Source organism: Choloepus didactylus, chromosome 17 (assembly GCF_015220235.1).
Source record: "Choloepus didactylus isolate mChoDid1 chromosome 17, mChoDid1.pri, whole genome shotgun sequence".
In the NCBI taxonomy this organism is placed as follows: domain Eukaryota; kingdom Metazoa; phylum Chordata; class Mammalia; order Pilosa; family Megalonychidae; genus Choloepus; species Choloepus didactylus.
The window spans coordinates 64,021,701-64,038,549 of NC_051323.1; the positions used below are offsets into that span (position 1 = coordinate 64,021,701).

Consider the following 16,849-nt stretch of genomic DNA (forward strand, 5'->3'; position numbering starts at 1 on the left):
TGATTCTAGAGCCTGTTTTAAACCTCTATGTAAGAAAATGGCTAAAAATAATTACTGGGGAGCAAGATATTTAACTTGAAAAGACTGGGAAGTGAGTACAAAATGGAACTAGAAGCAGAAAATGAGACCAAGTCTTTCCACTCTGAATCCTAAAGATCTCAGAGTATGGATCTGGCAAAGGCAGTGGGACCAAAGCTTGAGGATGATTGAACAAAGGAATCACACACCATTTTTAAATAGGAAAGAAAACCTCATGGTATTAAGTGTTTCCTTTCTACGGACCTTTCTCTGTATGTCTGTCTGTCTGTCTGTCTCTCTCTATCTCTCAATCTCTCTTTTGCTTTTACACCATGACCATGTGGAATAGAGAGAGGTGTCAGAGAAGGAAAGACAGACAGGGACAAAGAGACAAACTTCTGACGCCAGAAACATACTGCACATGTTAGGGGGTGGGCAGCCATGCATGCTTTTTGCCAAGAATACTCCTTTTCTCTTAACCTGATTATCTGCTCTCTATTCACATTTCTATCTTACTTAAGACTCTCCTCCTCTCACAATTCAAAATCAATATTCATTATCTTTAAATTTTTCCATCCCACAAACATGGGGACTTGTCCCCCTCCCAGGAAGAAGATTAAACAATGACTTTGTGAAAAAGAAAGATGGGCTCTTTTTCCCCATCAGGTTTGCAACAATAATCTTTCCAACTTGTTCGTTTACAATGACCTTTCGTATTGAGTTAATCTGTCCACCTCTAAGGCCAGAAGCTATCAGCCTCTGTTTTCCTTACAATAGTCTTTATATTTCTTATTCCATACTAGTTCCACTGATTCCAAATCAGGTTCATTCTCCTGCTGTAAACTTCATCAGAATTTAAAATATTCCATTGACACTGAGGTCTTTGGAGACCACAACCTAGAGGGCAGCAAACTAAAGTACTGATTGGGAGACTTCCCTTTCCCTTGAGTTCAAACAGTATCCAGAAAGGCTGGGGACAAATTCTTTATCATCCATTAGCCTTGTTTCACATGCCGAAAATGTAACCTTTTTATCTGTATCCCCAGCACATTGAACAGAACCTCACACTTGAGAGGTACTCAGTAACTATTTGCTAAAAGAATGAACCAGGTTTACTAAAATCCATCTTGATTTAGCTAATAAAAGCAATGAAAGAGTAAATTAACTACATCTGCCAAGTACTCTGAAATGACAGGAGACCTAAAAATGTAACTAATTATCTTTCTTTATTAAAAAATAGTTTAATTTTCTATATTAGAAAAGACAGAAAAACACAGTAACAGGAAATTGCAAAGATATTACAGAAAGTTCCCGTATGCCCTTCACCCAGTGTGCCGGTTTGAATGTATTGTGTCCCCCAAATGCCATTGTCTTTGTAGTCTTGTGGGGCAGACATTTTGGTGCTGGTTAGATTTGCTTGGAATGTGCCCCACCCAGCTGTGGGTGATGATTCTGATGAGATATTCCCATGGAGGCATGGCCCCACCCATTCAGGGTGGGCCTTGATTGGTGGAGCCATATAAATGAGCTGACTCAAAGAGAGGGAACTTAGTGCAGCTGTGAGTGATGTTTTGAAGAGGAGCAAGCTTGCTAGAGAGGAACATCCTGGGAGAAAGCCATTTTGAGGCCAGAGCTTTGGAGCAGACGCCAGCTGCCTTCCTAGCTAGCAGAGGTTTTCTGGACGCCATTGGCCATCCTCCGGTGAAGGTACCCGATTGCTGATGTGTTACCTTGGACGCTTTGTGGCCTTAAGACTGTGGCTGTGTGGTGAAATAAACCCCCGTTTTATAAAAGTCTGTCCATCTCTGGTGTTCTGCGTTCTGCAGCATTAGCAAACTAGAACACCCAGTTTCCCCCAATGATTACGTTTTATGTAAGTCTAGTACAATAACAAAACCAAGAACCTGATTTTGGTACAATGTGTGTGTAGAGTTCTATGTCATTTTATCACATTTGTAGATTCCTGTAACCACCAAAATCATGATACAGAACTACTTCATCACCCATCACAAGGCTCTCCCTTGTGCTACCCCTTGATAGTCACACTCGCCCCTCCCCCTCCTCACCCTTAATGTTGGACAAATACTAGTCCGTAACCTATCTATATAATTTTATCATTTAGGGACTGTTATATAAATGGCATCATACAGTATGTACCTTTAAGATTAGCTTTTTTTCACTCAGCATAATTCCACTGAGATACGTCCATGTTGTTGAGTGTGATGCTTAAGTTCATGTGTCAACTTGGCCACGTTATGATGTCCAGTTGTCTGATCAACCATGTACTGGCCTGACTGTTACTGTGAGGGTATTTTGTGGATTTAAATCATTACTCAGTTGATGGCATCTATGACTGATTATATCTTCAACCAACCAAGAAGACTGCCTTCAGCAATGAGAGATGTCTTATCCCATCAGCTGGGGGCCTTACAGGGAGAACTGATGATTTCAGCAGATAAAAAGAATATCTATGTTTACTTCAGCCAGCCAGCTTCTCCTGAGGAATTCATCGAAACCTTCATCAGAGCTCCCAACTTACAGCCTGCTCTATGGAATTCACATTTGCCAATCCCCACAGTCATGTGGGCCAATAACAGTAAATGGTATCTCCTATTGGCTCTGTTTCTCTGGAGAACCCTGACTAAAAACATCAAGTATATCAATAATTTGCTCCTTTTAATTTCTGAGTAGTATTTCACGGCAGGGACAGACCACAGTTTATTTAACCATTCACCCTTGAAGAACAATTGGGTAGTTTCTAGTATTTGGCTACTGCAAACAAAGCTGTTATAAATATTTGAGTACAAGTTTCTGCGTGAATGTAAGTTTTCATTTCTCTGGGATAAATGCCCAGGAGTACAATTGCTGGGTCATATAATAGATGGATGTTTGGTTTTTAAGAAACGACTAAACTTGTTTCCAGAGTGCCTATACCATTTTACATTCCCACCATCAGCGTATGAAAAATTCATTTTCTCCACATCCTCGCCAACATTTGGTATTATCACTGTTTTAAAATTTTAACTGTACTAATAGGTGCGTGGTCCCAATTTTTATTATGTACAGATGTATTAAGTTTATACACAGATAATATTTCAATCTCCCAGAAAATCCATATAAACAAGAAGGAAAAAAAAAGCAACACATCTATTTGGGAAAAAAATCAAACACTACAGAGAGGTATAAAATGAAAAGTAAAGTTTCTAAACAAGTTCTTTTTTTTTTTTTTTTTTGAGGGGTGTCTTCTACCAATCTTAACTGCCCCTTTGATGAAACTAAAGAGTTTACTAAAAGAATGATGTGATTCTTGGTCCTCATCAGACATTAGGTTTAAAATAAAGCAAAAACTATTGTTAGCCTATATTTTGTTTCCCCACAGTGCCATAGTACAGCTGGGCTCAGGATTCTTACTGGCTGATGGAGCTATCAGAGGACTGTGGCTTGAATAGGAAATAAATCTGACCCCAATCAGCCACTAACCTGCTCCACATCTTCCACTAAGCCAGTTTTATGGAGTCCTCCTGCTAAATCAGATTAATGTTAGCAATTTAGTAAAAATTCTCTTAACTCTTCAAGTTTGCTATTTAAGGACTAAAATGTGCAAGAGGAAGCAAGTAGGAGACCTTCCTTTTTTTCTGGTTTCCTCTACTTGCAGCTGGAACTATGCCAATGAGAGTGCCTGGCACACACCACCTTAAATAGAACTCTTCAACAGAAGTCACCTTAATAGGAATCAGTTTTAAGGTCAAAGGCATCATATCATATACTATGAAAATATTTTTACTGCTTAATCAAGAAGCAGAACTGCATTTATATGGATGTAAGACAAATTTGTGGCTGTTTCTTTGTTTAAAGTTTTGCCAGATCTTGTTATTTCTTCTTTTTATTTCTTTTTATTATCAAGGAACATTGTAGCTGGGAGCTGGGAGGGAGGAGAGAAACTAAGTTTCTGAAGAAAGAAAAGATTGGTCATGAAAGATTTAGATCTTCTAATACACTTCTTCCCATTAGTCTCTATATAGGAGCAAAAGACCCTTAATCAGTTTATACTTAATATAAGCAACGCAGGGCAGAAAAGTTCTCTGTGCCTCACACTTGCTACCTATCTGGAAACAACAAAGAAACTAAATTGAGAGTTTAAAGCAAACAAGGAAAGCTTAGATGTGCTCTCCATGGCAACTGTCAGAATAAGCAAGCTGTGATATGTCAGCTGCCTGGTGACAACACAAATGGACTACCTGTTCTTTAGCAGCAATCCTGGTAAGGTTCTATAGCTGCTTAAGAAGTAATTGTTCACATTATTCCACTGTTTACTTATCTATATCATTTTACACACTCCTGAACACATGGAACTTTTACTATGAGCTCCTGATGCAACAGACCTAAGAGCGTACTCAAGAAGTGTCCGGCCCACCATGGGTAGAAAAAATTTATCTGTTGAATACATCTGTGGACCTAGAGATATACATGGTTTCTTCCGTTATGAAAGCATATGCTGATGCAGATTTTAGTTCAGATTCCAGGGTTAAGTGAACAGGATTGTTTTGTATACTCCTAAGAGCCTTGAGTAGGACCAGGAACCTCGTGGCTGTTAAAGGCGGGGTAGCATTGTTTTCCTAGAAGGACTCTGCAGGCTGAGGCAGTCTGTTGTGGTTTTATTTAGGCTACCACAGAGCAGAGGTAAAAGAAAGGTGTTGTGTGTGATTTTTCCAAGAGGACAAAGGGGTAGTTTAAGGCAAAATAAACATCACTGCTCAAGTTTCATATATAGGCATTTTTGTTACTTTTAAATCTTTTTTGGCACTTAATAATGTCACTCTAAGAAATGCAAACAATCCTTTTAGACTGTGATTGTAACCTCGAGAAAAAATATTTATCTGAACTCCCTAAACTGAAGCTACTACTGCCACAACAATGGTGCATCAGAACAACACTTGAGGTGGAATAGGAGGCTGTTTTAAGAAAAATACCAAAAAAAACAGTTCTGCTCAAATAGTGGGCCTCTTCGGTGGCTTCTGCAAAAATCTTCAAGCACTTTTCTGGGCTGAAGAACTAGGATTCCCTTAGGTCCAAGACTCCCCTAAGGGTTCTTCCCAAAAGGTTCTAAAATCTGATCTACCCCCCTCATCACCATGGCCAGTGTGGGTCTTTGGAAAATCCCACAGGACAGGACTGAACGACTGAACCTCAAATGTCCCTTAAAGCCATACTAGAAGAGCGATTTATATTTCATAAACCCAGTATTTTTTGATCACCTACTATCACTTACTGAATGATCTACTATGCCATGTTCTGGGACCCTGGCTGAGTGTACCTGACAGCTTGTTAAGTGCCAAACCATACAAGGCATATCTGATGTTAAGTTGGCCCACTGTAGAATCATGTAAAGAATTTTGCAGAGCTTCAGATTCCATCAGTCTAGCTAACACCATGATTTCAGCCAGAACAAATTCCACTTTTGACATAACACATAGCCAAAGATAAATAAGCTACTTAGAGTTACCATACAAAAAAACTGTAGCCATTTCCAAGAGTTCAAATACTTAAAGCCTGGATAGAATCATGAGCACAGTTGTCAAAAATAAAAAATCAGCCATTAAAAAAAAAAACGGTATTTTTAAATTAAAATTCTCTAAAATAGCAACAACTGGACTATGTCCATCACTACCAAATATTTCAATTTTGAGGTTTTTAAAAGCCAAGCTGAACATTTTGACCAAAAGTGCCGCTAAAACATGGGACTTTAATATAGGGAAAGGGCAGTACTACCAAACGGTTTACCCCATTCCACAAAAAGATATGCATGCTAAATGGCTAAACCAGGCACTTGGCAATAACTACTGGAATAAAACAGCTTCCCAGACTTCAATGAAAGGCCTCTGTATCATACTGGGATATTCAAAGTGTTGAGATAGCCTGCTTAAATCACCATATGGCAAAATGAATTTTTTCACTGTGATTCTCTAACCCACTCAAATGGAAAATACAGTCTGAATTTCCCTAGACTACTAAAAACAAACACTCATGACATGCAAGAGAAGATAATGGAGCTGGACAGTTCTTTTCCATTTTCCAGCTCCCAGGACAAATTCACTGTGTTTTCTCTCAACAGACAGTGAGGAAATAGACAAAGTTCAGCCAGAAAAGGATATGGAGTTGTAATTAATATGACCTTTTGCCTTGTCTATTAAAATTAGTTCCCAACTCTATCAGCACAGGCAAAAAGAAAATATTCATCACTGTAGGGGCAAGAGAGTGAGAGAAAATTAGCCTCAAATTTTCTCAAACTAGCTTAAAATGAAGAAAACTGCATACTTTTCCCATATTTTCACTAATAATGCTTACTGGAATTATCAAAGTTGGGAAGAGTGATTTTAGCTTTTGTTCCTGTATGTTACAAATAATTGAAGATTATGTGAATAAAAATGATCACCTAACAAAGATCAAAAGAATATATTAAATGATCCCCCTTACAACATCAACTCCCCCATCCCAGGGCCTCCAAACATCCCAAATACTTTGACCAAAGTCCAGCAATTAAAATAAGTGTGACTAGGAAAAGACTCCTTGCATCTGATGTTACTTAAAAGTTAGAGCTCATCTTTGGTGTTGTAGATAGAAAGATGGATAGCACACAAATCTTGCTATATTTTAAGAAGTGCATTCACTCCCTCAAAAGGACAATGAGTGAAATGCAACTCTTAACTTCAGGTTTGAAACTTTCAGGAAGTAAACTGAAGTACATACTGAACTGACATACTTTCAGTCCTAAAATCAATTAATTAAAATACAGCATTTAAAAAAAAGAGGATGAGGCAATAATTCCTGGGCTTGTGTCTGAAGAAAAAGATGTCCTGGATTTATCATGGAAGCTACAGGTGGAAGACAGAGCCCACTTCAAACACCAGAAGGCAGAGATGCACGAAAGAGAGCTTCACAGCAGGCTGGGGTCATCTTTGCACTGCAGCCTCCGCACACAAGGACTCGGTAACACAAAACCGCTCCTGAAACTTCTCCACAGCTTCAAAAAAAAGTTCACCTGCTCAGGGCGAACTTCAAAGTTTGAAAATGGACAGAGATGACGGTAGCATGTTAATTGTGAGAATAATCAACAGTGCTGAATGGGGTATGAGTGCGGAGGAAAGGGGAAGTTTAGACTCACGTATGTCACCAGAAGAAGTGGAGGGTAAAACATGGCATGTATAACACAGTGCATCTTGTGGTGGATAATGTCCGAGATTAACTGTACAAATATTAAAAAGTTCTTTCATGAACTAGAGCAGATGTATGACACTATTTTAAGGAGTTAATAATAGAGGGATATATAGAAAAATGTATTTATTGCAAACTATGGGCTAGAGTTAACAGTAACATTTTAATACTCTTTCATCAACAGTAACAAATGTACCACATATAATACTATAGGTCAACAATATGGGGGATAAGGAGTATGGGAGGATTAGGGTTTTCTTTTTTCTTTTCCTTTTCTTTTATTGAGTAATTAAAATGTTCTAAATTTGATCATGGGGCTGTATGCACAACTATGTGATGATACTGTGAACCAGTGATTGTATACTTTGGATGGTTTCTATGCTGTGTGAATATATCTCAATAAAATTGCATTTAAGAAAATACTCTGCCTATAAGAGGCACAAATTATTGTAAATAAATAATTCAGTTACTCAATCTTAACCAATTCAACAAGTACTGATGGCCTATGCATAGGCTTATTTCGTATGAAGCACCTCGCTCTGGGCGATCTTTAGAAAAGTTTTCTAACATTACCCAAACAACAAAACATCCATCCACAGAAGACTTCAGCTTGTAAAGGACAACCAAGCCCGAGGAAAGTGGAGGAGAAAAACTGAAACAAAGCTATCAGAGCATTCTCTCCTTTCTCCAACAGAGCTGACTAGTTACATGCAACTAAACTTGACACCCTGACTCTACAATAATGAAGAATTTATCATCGCACAAGTCAATCTGCCATAAAAAGACAACCAAAACTAGACTGCAAAAGCTGCAGAATGTGCAGCAAAAAGGAACAATCATACATAACAGAAATTAATAAATGATCTGAAAAAATGAGGCATCCTCAGTTTCTTTAATCCTCAAGCATGTGAAAGTGAAAGCATACTTTGGGACTGGATCACTGGACTGCATTTTGTCTTGAAAGCTAAATTTCCCCACCCTTGTGTGCCCCAAAGTAATATTGCTTATTATAGGAAATTTAGAAAAAGCCAGTAGGAATCACTCATATTCCTGCTTTCTAGAGATAAGCACTTTAACATTCTGACTTCTATCCTTTAAAAATACATATACACATATATGATTCTAAATAAAAACAGCACTCATGCAAAGGCACCTTTAGTATTATCTTTAAAAGCAAAAATGAAACATTTCTAGTACTGGGTAATGTATCTAAAAGGATATAAAATTCTCTGGATGAATGCTACCTTTTCCTGACCTTTCTGCCTGTATGAAACCTGCCCAGTCCTCAAATTCCTAATCCAGGTCTTTTCTAAGAAGCCTTCTTTGAGCATTTCGGTCCTTACTGATCCCCCTGAGCAACTGCAGCCCTCACTATACACCCTGTCCAGCAAGCAGGTAAGGGTTCATATTTAATACTGTACTTCATAGTATAAAGGTGTTCCTTATCTCAAGAACACCACAAGCCCCCTTCTTTGATAAAGTCTTTATAACCCTCATGGTACCTAGCACCCTGTCACCAGCAATGAATTAACCCAACCTCTTCTAAAAAGTCTTGAGGCAACTGGATTGGGAAGGGCGAAGGAAGATGGGCTTCTGGGTGTCTCCTCAACCAGGGAAGCAGGACCCGTCCTCCACCCTAAGCTCGGCCAGGTGCCACCACCAGGATCTCCATGGAGGGGGAGCGGGTAAGGACAGAAAACTGAATCCAGCTCACATCCTTCAGTGTAAATTTCTCTCCTAGGAAAGAGAACTCACTCAACTATAATTAGCATTTTGAAATCTATAAGCTCTCACTGGATTCCCATGGCCAACCAAATGATCAGTGTTTGGTCAATTAATGATGTTCAAAAAATTCTCTCTCATGGGTTAGACATTTTTCCTTTGAGTTTTCTTACCATTACTGGAAAACGTCTCTGTAGCAGTTCCTCCAAGGTTCAAATTATTTCTCCCTATTGTGATCTACTAACCATATATTCCCACCCCTAAATATCTTTTTTTTTTTTTTTTTTTTATCCTGATTTACTTCCTTTTTTTTTTTTTTATCATCATTTTATTGAGATATATTCACATACCACGCAGTCATACAAAACAAATTGTACTTTCGATTGTTTACAGTACCATTACATAGTTGTACATTCATCACCTAAATCAATCCCTGACACCTTCATTAGCACACACACAAAAATAACAAGAATAATAATTAGAGTGAAAAAGAGCAATTGAAGTAAAAAAGAACACTGGGTACCTTTGTCAGTTTGTTTCCTTCCCCTACTTTTCTACACATCCATCCATAAACTAGACAAAGTGGTGTTTGGTCCTTATGGCTTTCCCAATCCCATTGTCACCCCTCATAAGCTACATTTTTATACAACTGTCTTCGAGATTCATGGGTTCTGGGTTGTAGTTTGATAGTTTCAGGTATCCACCACCAGCTACCCCAATTCTTTAGAACCTAAAAAGGGTTGTCTAAAGTGTGCATAAGAGTGCCCACCAGAGTGACCTCTCGGCTCCTTTTGGAATCTCTCTGCCACTGAAGCTTATTTCATTTCCTTTCACATCCCCCTTTTGGTCAAGAAGATGTTCTCCGTCCCACGGTGCCAGGTCTACATTCCTCCCTGGGAGTCATATTCCACGTTGCCAGGGAGATTCACTTCCCTGGGTGTCTGATCCCACGTAGGGGGGAGGGCAGTGATTTCACCTTTCAAGTTGGCTTAGCCAGAGAGAGAGGGCCACATCTGAGCAACAAAGAGGCATTCAGGAGGAGACCCTTAGGCACAAATACAGGGAGGCCCAGCCTCTCCTTTGCAGCAACCGTCTTCCCAAGGGTAAAACTTATGGTAGAGGGCTCAACCCATCAAACCACCAGTCCCCTATGTCTGTGGTCATGTTAGCAACCATGGAGGTGGGGTAGGCGAATACCCCTGCATTCTCCACAGGCTCCTCAAGGGGGCACTACATCTTTTTTTTTTTTTTTTTTTTTCCCTTGTTTGTCTTTTTTCTTTTTTTTTTTTTTTTTTTTTTTTTTTTTTTTTTAACTTTCCCTTCTTTTTTCAAATCACCTGTATGAAAAAAAAAGTTAAAAAGAAAACAAACATACAATAAAAGAGCATTTCAAAGAGACCATAGCAAGGGAGTAAGAAAAAGACAACTAACCTAAGATAACTGCTTAACTTCCAACATGTTCCTACTTTACCCCAAGAAAGTTACATAATATAGCAACATTTCAGTGAACTTGTTCCTACTACAACCATCAGAAATTAACAGACCATAGTCATTTCTGGGTATCCTCAGAACGTTAAATAGCTTATCTGTTCTTCCTGGATTATTGTTCCCCCTTCCTTAATTGCTCTCTACTGCTAGTTCCCCTACATTCTACATTATAAACCATTTGTTTTACATTTTTCAAAGTTCACATTAGTGGTAGCATATAATATTTCTCTTTTTGTGCCTGGCTTATTTCGCTCAGCATTATGTCTTCAAGGTTCATCCATGTTGTCATATGTTTCACCAGATCGTTCCTTCTTACTGCCGCGTAGTATTCCATCGTGTGTATATACCACATTTTATTTATCCACTCATCTGTTGAAGGACATTTGGGTTGTTTCCATCTCTTGGCAATTGTGAATAATGCTGCTATGAACATTGGCGTGCAGATATCTGTTCGTGTCACTGCTTTCCGATCTTCCGGGTATATACCGAGGAGTGCAATCGCTGGATCGAATGGTAGCTCTATATCTAGTTTTCTAAGGAACTGCCAGACTGACTTCCAGAGTGGCCGAACCATTATACAGTCCCACCAACAATGAATAAGAGTTCCAATTTCTCCACATCCCCTCCAGCATTTGTAGTTTCCTGTTTGTTTAATGGCAGCCATTCTAACCGGTGTTAGATGGTATCTCATTGTGGTCTTAATTTGCATCTCTCTAATAGCTAGTGAAGCTGAACATTTTTTCATGTGTTTCTTGGTCATTTGTATTTCCTCTTCAGAGAACTGTCTTTTCATATCTTTTGCCCATTTTATAATTGGGCTGTCTGTACTATTGTCATTGAGTTGTAGGATTTCTTTGTATATGCAAGATATCAGTCTTTTGTCAGATACATGGTTTCCAAAAATTTTTTCCCATTGAGTTGGCTGCCTCTTTACCTTTTTGAGAAATTCCTTTGAGGTGCAGAAACTTCTAAGCTTGAGGAGTTCCCATTTATCTATTTTCTCTTTTGTTGCTTGTGCTTTGGGTGTAAAGTCTAGGAAGTGGCCGCCTAATACAAGGTCTTGAAGATGTTTTCCTACATTATCTTCTAGGAGTTTTATGGTACTTTCTTTTATATTGAGATCTTTGGTCCATTTTGAGTTAATTTTTGTGTAGGGGGTGAGGTAGGGGTCCTCTTTCATTCTTTTGGATATGGATATCCAACTCTCCCAGCCCCATTTGTTGAAAAGACCATTATGGCTCAGTTCGGTGACTTTGGGGGCCTTATCAAAGATCAGTCGGCCATAGATCTGAGGGTCTATCTCTGAATTCTCAATTCGATTCCATTGATCTATATGTCTATCTTTGTGCCAGTACCATGCTGTCTTGGCAACTGTGGCTTTATAATAAGCTTCAAAGTCAGGGAGTGTAAGTCCTCCCACTTCGTTTTTCTTTTTTAGAGTGTCTTTAGCAATTCGAGGCATCTTCCCTTTCCAAATAAATTTGATAACTAGCTTTTCCAAGTCTGCAAAGTAGGTTGTTGGAATTTTGATTGGGATTGCATTGAATCTGTAGATGAGTTTGGGTAGAATTGACATCTTAATGACATTTAGCCTTCCTATCCATGAACATGGAATATTTTTCCATCTTTTAAGGTCCCCTTCTATTTCTTTTAGTAGAGTTATGTAGTTTTCTTTGTATAGGTCTTTTACATCTTTGGTTAAGTTGATTCCTAGGCACTTGATTTTTTTAGTTGCTATTGAAAATGGTATCTTTTTCTTGAGTGTCTCTTCAGTTTGTTCATTTCTAGCATATAGAAACATTACTGACTTATGTGCATTAATCTTGTATCCCGCTACTTTGCTAAATTTGTTTATTAGCTCTAGTAGGTGTATCGTTGATTTCTCAGGGTTTTCTAGATATAAGATCATATCATCTGCAAACAATGACAGTTTTACTTCTTCTTTTCCAATTTGGATGCCTTTTATTTCTTTGTCTTGCCGGATTGCCCTGGCTAGCACTTCCAGCACAATGTTGAATAACAGTGGTGACAGCGGGCATCCTTGTCTTGTTCCTGATCTTAGAGGGAGGGCTTTCAGTCTCTCACCATTGAGAACTATGCTGGCTGTGGGTTTTTCATATATGCTCTTTATCATGTTGAGGAAGTTTCCTTCAATTCCTACCTTTTGAAGTGTTTTTATCAAAAAGGGATGTTGGATTTTGTCAAATGCTTTTTCAGCATCTATTGAGATGATCAATTGATTTTTTCCTTTCGAGTTTTTAATGTGTTGTAATACATTGATTGTTTTTCTGATGTTGAACCATCCTTGCATGCCTGGAATGAACCCCACTTGGTCATGGTGTATGATTTTTTTAATGTGTCTTTGGATTCGATTTGCAAGTATTTTGTTGAGGATTTTTGCATCTATATTCATTAGGGAGATTGGCCGGTAGTTTTCCTTTTTTGTAGCATCTTTGCCTGGTTTTGGTATTAGATTGATGTTAGCTTCATAAAATGAGTTAGGTAGTGTTCCATTTTTTTCAATGTTTTGAAAGAGTTTGAGTAAGATTGGTGTCAGTTCTTTCTGGAAAGTTTGGTAGAATTCCCCTGTGAAGCCATCTGGCCCTGGGCATTTATTTGTGGGAAGATTTTTGATGACTGATTTGATCTCTTTGCTTGTGATGGGTTGGTTGAGGTCTTCTATTTCTTCTCTGGTCAGTCTAGGTTGTTCATATGTTTCCAGGAAATTGTCCATTTCTTCTACATTATCCAGTTTGTTGCCATACAGTTGTTCATAATATCCTCTTATAATTTTTTTAATTTCTTCAGGATCTGCAGTTATGTCACCTTTTTCATTCATTATTTTGTTTATATGGGTCTTCTCTCTTTTTGATTTTGTCAGTCTAGCTAGGGGCTTGTCAATCTTGTTGATCTTCTCAAAGAACCAACTTTTGGTGATATTTATCCTCTCTATTGTTTTTTTGTTCTCTATGTCATTTATTTCTGCTTTAATCCTTGTTATTTCTTTTCTTCTACTTGGTTTAGGATTGGTTTGCTGTTCATTTTCTAGCTTCTTCAGTTGATCCATTAGTTCTTTGATTTGGCTCTTTCTTCCTTTTTAATATATGCGTTTAGTGCTATAAATTTCCCCCTTAGCACTGCTTTTGCTGCATCCCATAGGTTTTGGTATGTTGTGTTCTCATTTTCATTCGTCTCTATATATTTAGCAATTTCTCTTGCTATTTCTTCTTTAACCCACTGATTGTTTAGGAGTGTGTTGTTTAACCTCAAGGTATTTGTGAATTTTCTAAGTCTCTGATGGTTATTGACTTCTAATTGTATTCCATTGTGGTCAGAGAATGTGCTTTGAATAATTTCAATCTTTTTAAATTTATTGAGGCTTGTTTTATGTCCCAGCATATGATCTATTCTGGAGAAAGTTCCGTGAGCACTAGAAAAGTATGTGTATCCTGGTGATTTGGGATGTAATGTCCTGTAGATGTCTGTTAAATCTAATTCATTTATCAGATTGTTTAGGTTTTCAATTTCCTTATTGGTCTTCTGTCTGGTTGATCTATCTATAGGAGAGAGTGATGTGTTGAAGTCTCCCACAATTATTGTGGAAACATCAATTGCTTCCTTTAGTTTTGCCAATGTTTCTCTCATGTATTTTGTGGCACCTTGATTGGGTGCATAGACATTTACGATTGTTATTTCTTCTTGCTGAATTGCCCCTTTTATTAGTATGTAGTGGCCTTCTTTGTCTCTCAAAACATCCCTGCATTTGAAGTCTATTTTATCTGAGATTAATATTGCTACACCTGCTTTCTTTTGGCTGTAGCTTGCATGAAATATTTTTTTCCATCCTTTCACTTTCAATTTCTTTGTGTCCCTGTGTCTAAGATGAGTCTCTTGTATGCAACATATTGATGGTTCATTTTTTTTGATCCATTCTGCGAATCTATATCTTTTAATTGGGGAGTTTAATCCATTTACATTCAACGTTAAAACCGTGAAGGCATTTCTTGAATCGGCCATCTTATCCTTTGGATTATGTTTGCCATATTTTTCCCCTCTCTCTATTAATATCCTTTATTGTACCCATACCGAATCTCTTTAGTACTGAACCTTTCTCCAAGTCTCTCTGTCCTGTCTTTGTTTCTCTGTCTGTAGGGCTCCCTTTAGTATCTCCAGTAGGGCAGGTCTCTTGTTAGCAAATTCTCTCAGCATTTCTTTGTCTGTGAAAAATTTAAGCTCTCCCTCAAATTTGAAGGAGAGCTTTGCTGGATAAAGTATTCTTGGCTGGAAATTCCTCTCTCTCAGAATTTTAAATATATCGTGCCATTGCCTTCTCGCCTCCATGGTGGCTGCTGAGTAGTCACTACTTAGTCTTATGCTGTTTCCTTTGTATGTGGTGAATTGCTTTTCTCTTGCTGCTTTCAGAACTTGCTCCTTCTCTTCTATGTTTGACAGTGTGATCAGTATATGTCTCGGAGTGGGTTTTTTTGGATTTATTCTATTTGGAGTTCGCTGAGCATTTATGATTTGTGTATTTATGTTGTTTAGAAGATTTGGGAAGTTTTCCCCAAGAATTTCTTTGAATACTCTTCCTAGACCTTTACCCTTTTCTTCCCCTTCTGGGACACCAATGAGTCTTATATTCGGACGCTTCATATTATCTATCATATCCCTGAGGTCCATTTCGAGTTTTTCAATTTTTTTCCCCATTCTTTCTTTTATGCTTTCATTTTCCATTCTGTCATCTTCCAGGTCACTGATTCGTTGTTCAACTTCCTCTAGTCTTGTACTATGAGTGTCCAGAATCTTTTTAATTTGGTCAACAGTTTCTTTAATTTCCATAAGATCATCCATTTTTTTATTTAGTCTTGCAATGTCTTCTTTATGCTCTTCTAGGGTCTTCTTGATTTCCTTCATATCCCGTACTAGGGTCTCATTGTTCATCTTTAGTTCTTTGAGTAGCTGCTCTAGGTGTGTCTCTTCTGGTCTTTTGATTTGGGTGCTTGGGCTTGGGTTATCCATATCGTCTGGTTTTTTCATATGCTTTATAATTTTCTGTTGTTTTTGGCCTCGTGGCATTTGCTGTCCTTGATAGGGTTCTTTTAGGGTTTGTAGACCAGTTGAAGTCCTTATCTCTAATTTATCAGATCTACAGCTTCGTGGAGTACACTTTCTCTAACTAACCAGCAGGTGGCGTCCACGAGCCACCTGTTCTCCACAAGCCAGATCTCCCCTGCTTAGCCTTTTTGGTGAGTGGGGGAGTGAGTCTTGTGGGGCCCAATTGGTGTCCCAAGCTTGCGTGTGTAGTTGGTGTTGCCTGCCCTGTATGTGGGGCGTGTTTCTGGGCAGTCGGGGAGGGGGGGTGGCCCTAACAATCAAATCTCCCTGATGATCCTAGAGTTTTAAAGCTACTGCAATAGTCTAATCCTTCAGTTCAGTCCTGCCACAGTTTGTCTCTGCCACTGACCCACAAGTCTTTGGTATTGGCGTATGGCTCCTGAGACTTGCAAGTGGGCCCCTCTTCCAGGCTGTGCACCCCGGGTCCTCTGTTGAGGGATGACTGTGCTATGTCACAGGTGAGTGCCGTCCCCCCAGGGCAGTTCTGGGCTGCTGGGCTGTGTTGGGAGGCTCCCAGTCTGCTCAAATGATGGCTGAATGGGGCTCTGTTAATTCACACTGCTCCCCCTTCCCAGCTCTGGGACATTCAGCTGAGGTTGCAGGGAAGGCTAATGTCCACGCCCAGTTTTGTGGTGTGTGCCTGTTATTTGAAGCACTTCCGTCACACTGGGTTGTCTGGGGCAGCTCTGGGCTATGGGGCTGGCGATGGGCAGGAGTGTTTCCTGTCCACCAGGATGGTGGCTGTGAGCGGACACCCCCCTTTTCTTGGGAAGTTGTGTTGTTTAGTGAATTTTCTCAGCCACTGGATTATTGCCTTTTGTCTCAGAGCTCTCTTATTTCTGCTCTTGACTTGACGTGCCCAAATTTCAATTCTTTGAAGCTTTCTGTATTGAGCTTCTTAGAGTAATTGTTTTAGAAAAAGCAAAAAGGATTTAAAAAAAAAAAAAAAAAAAAAAAAAACAAAAAAAAAAAACGGCCCTCCTCAGAGATCTAATGGGTTATTGAAATGCTAATAGACAAAGCAACCAGGGCCATTAAGGAAAGGTGCCCTGGGCAGAGAGATCAGCCTTGCTTCGGGATTTGCATATGCGCCTCAAGGCCTGATCCCCGCCCTTCCCCTTTCTGTGTTCACCAGAACTCCAAAAATCCTCTGCTTTTACTTTGGAGCTTCTCGTGTTGTTTTCCTTCTATGCCCGTCTCCTCTCTGCTGGGCTGGCTGCTCTCAGAGTCTCTGGTGTCTGGCCTCAGTCTATCTATGGTTGGAGTTTGAATCAGTAGAATGAGTTTCCGATGA

General features: G+C 39.1%; 1 protein-coding gene across 6 annotated transcripts in view; it reads right to left on the minus strand.

The window, feature by feature from the left end:
• LIMS1 (LIM zinc finger domain containing 1) overlaps window positions 1–16,849 on the minus strand; it is a 200,505-nt gene that overhangs the window by 40,832 nt on the left and 142,824 nt on the right. The window lies entirely within an intron of this gene.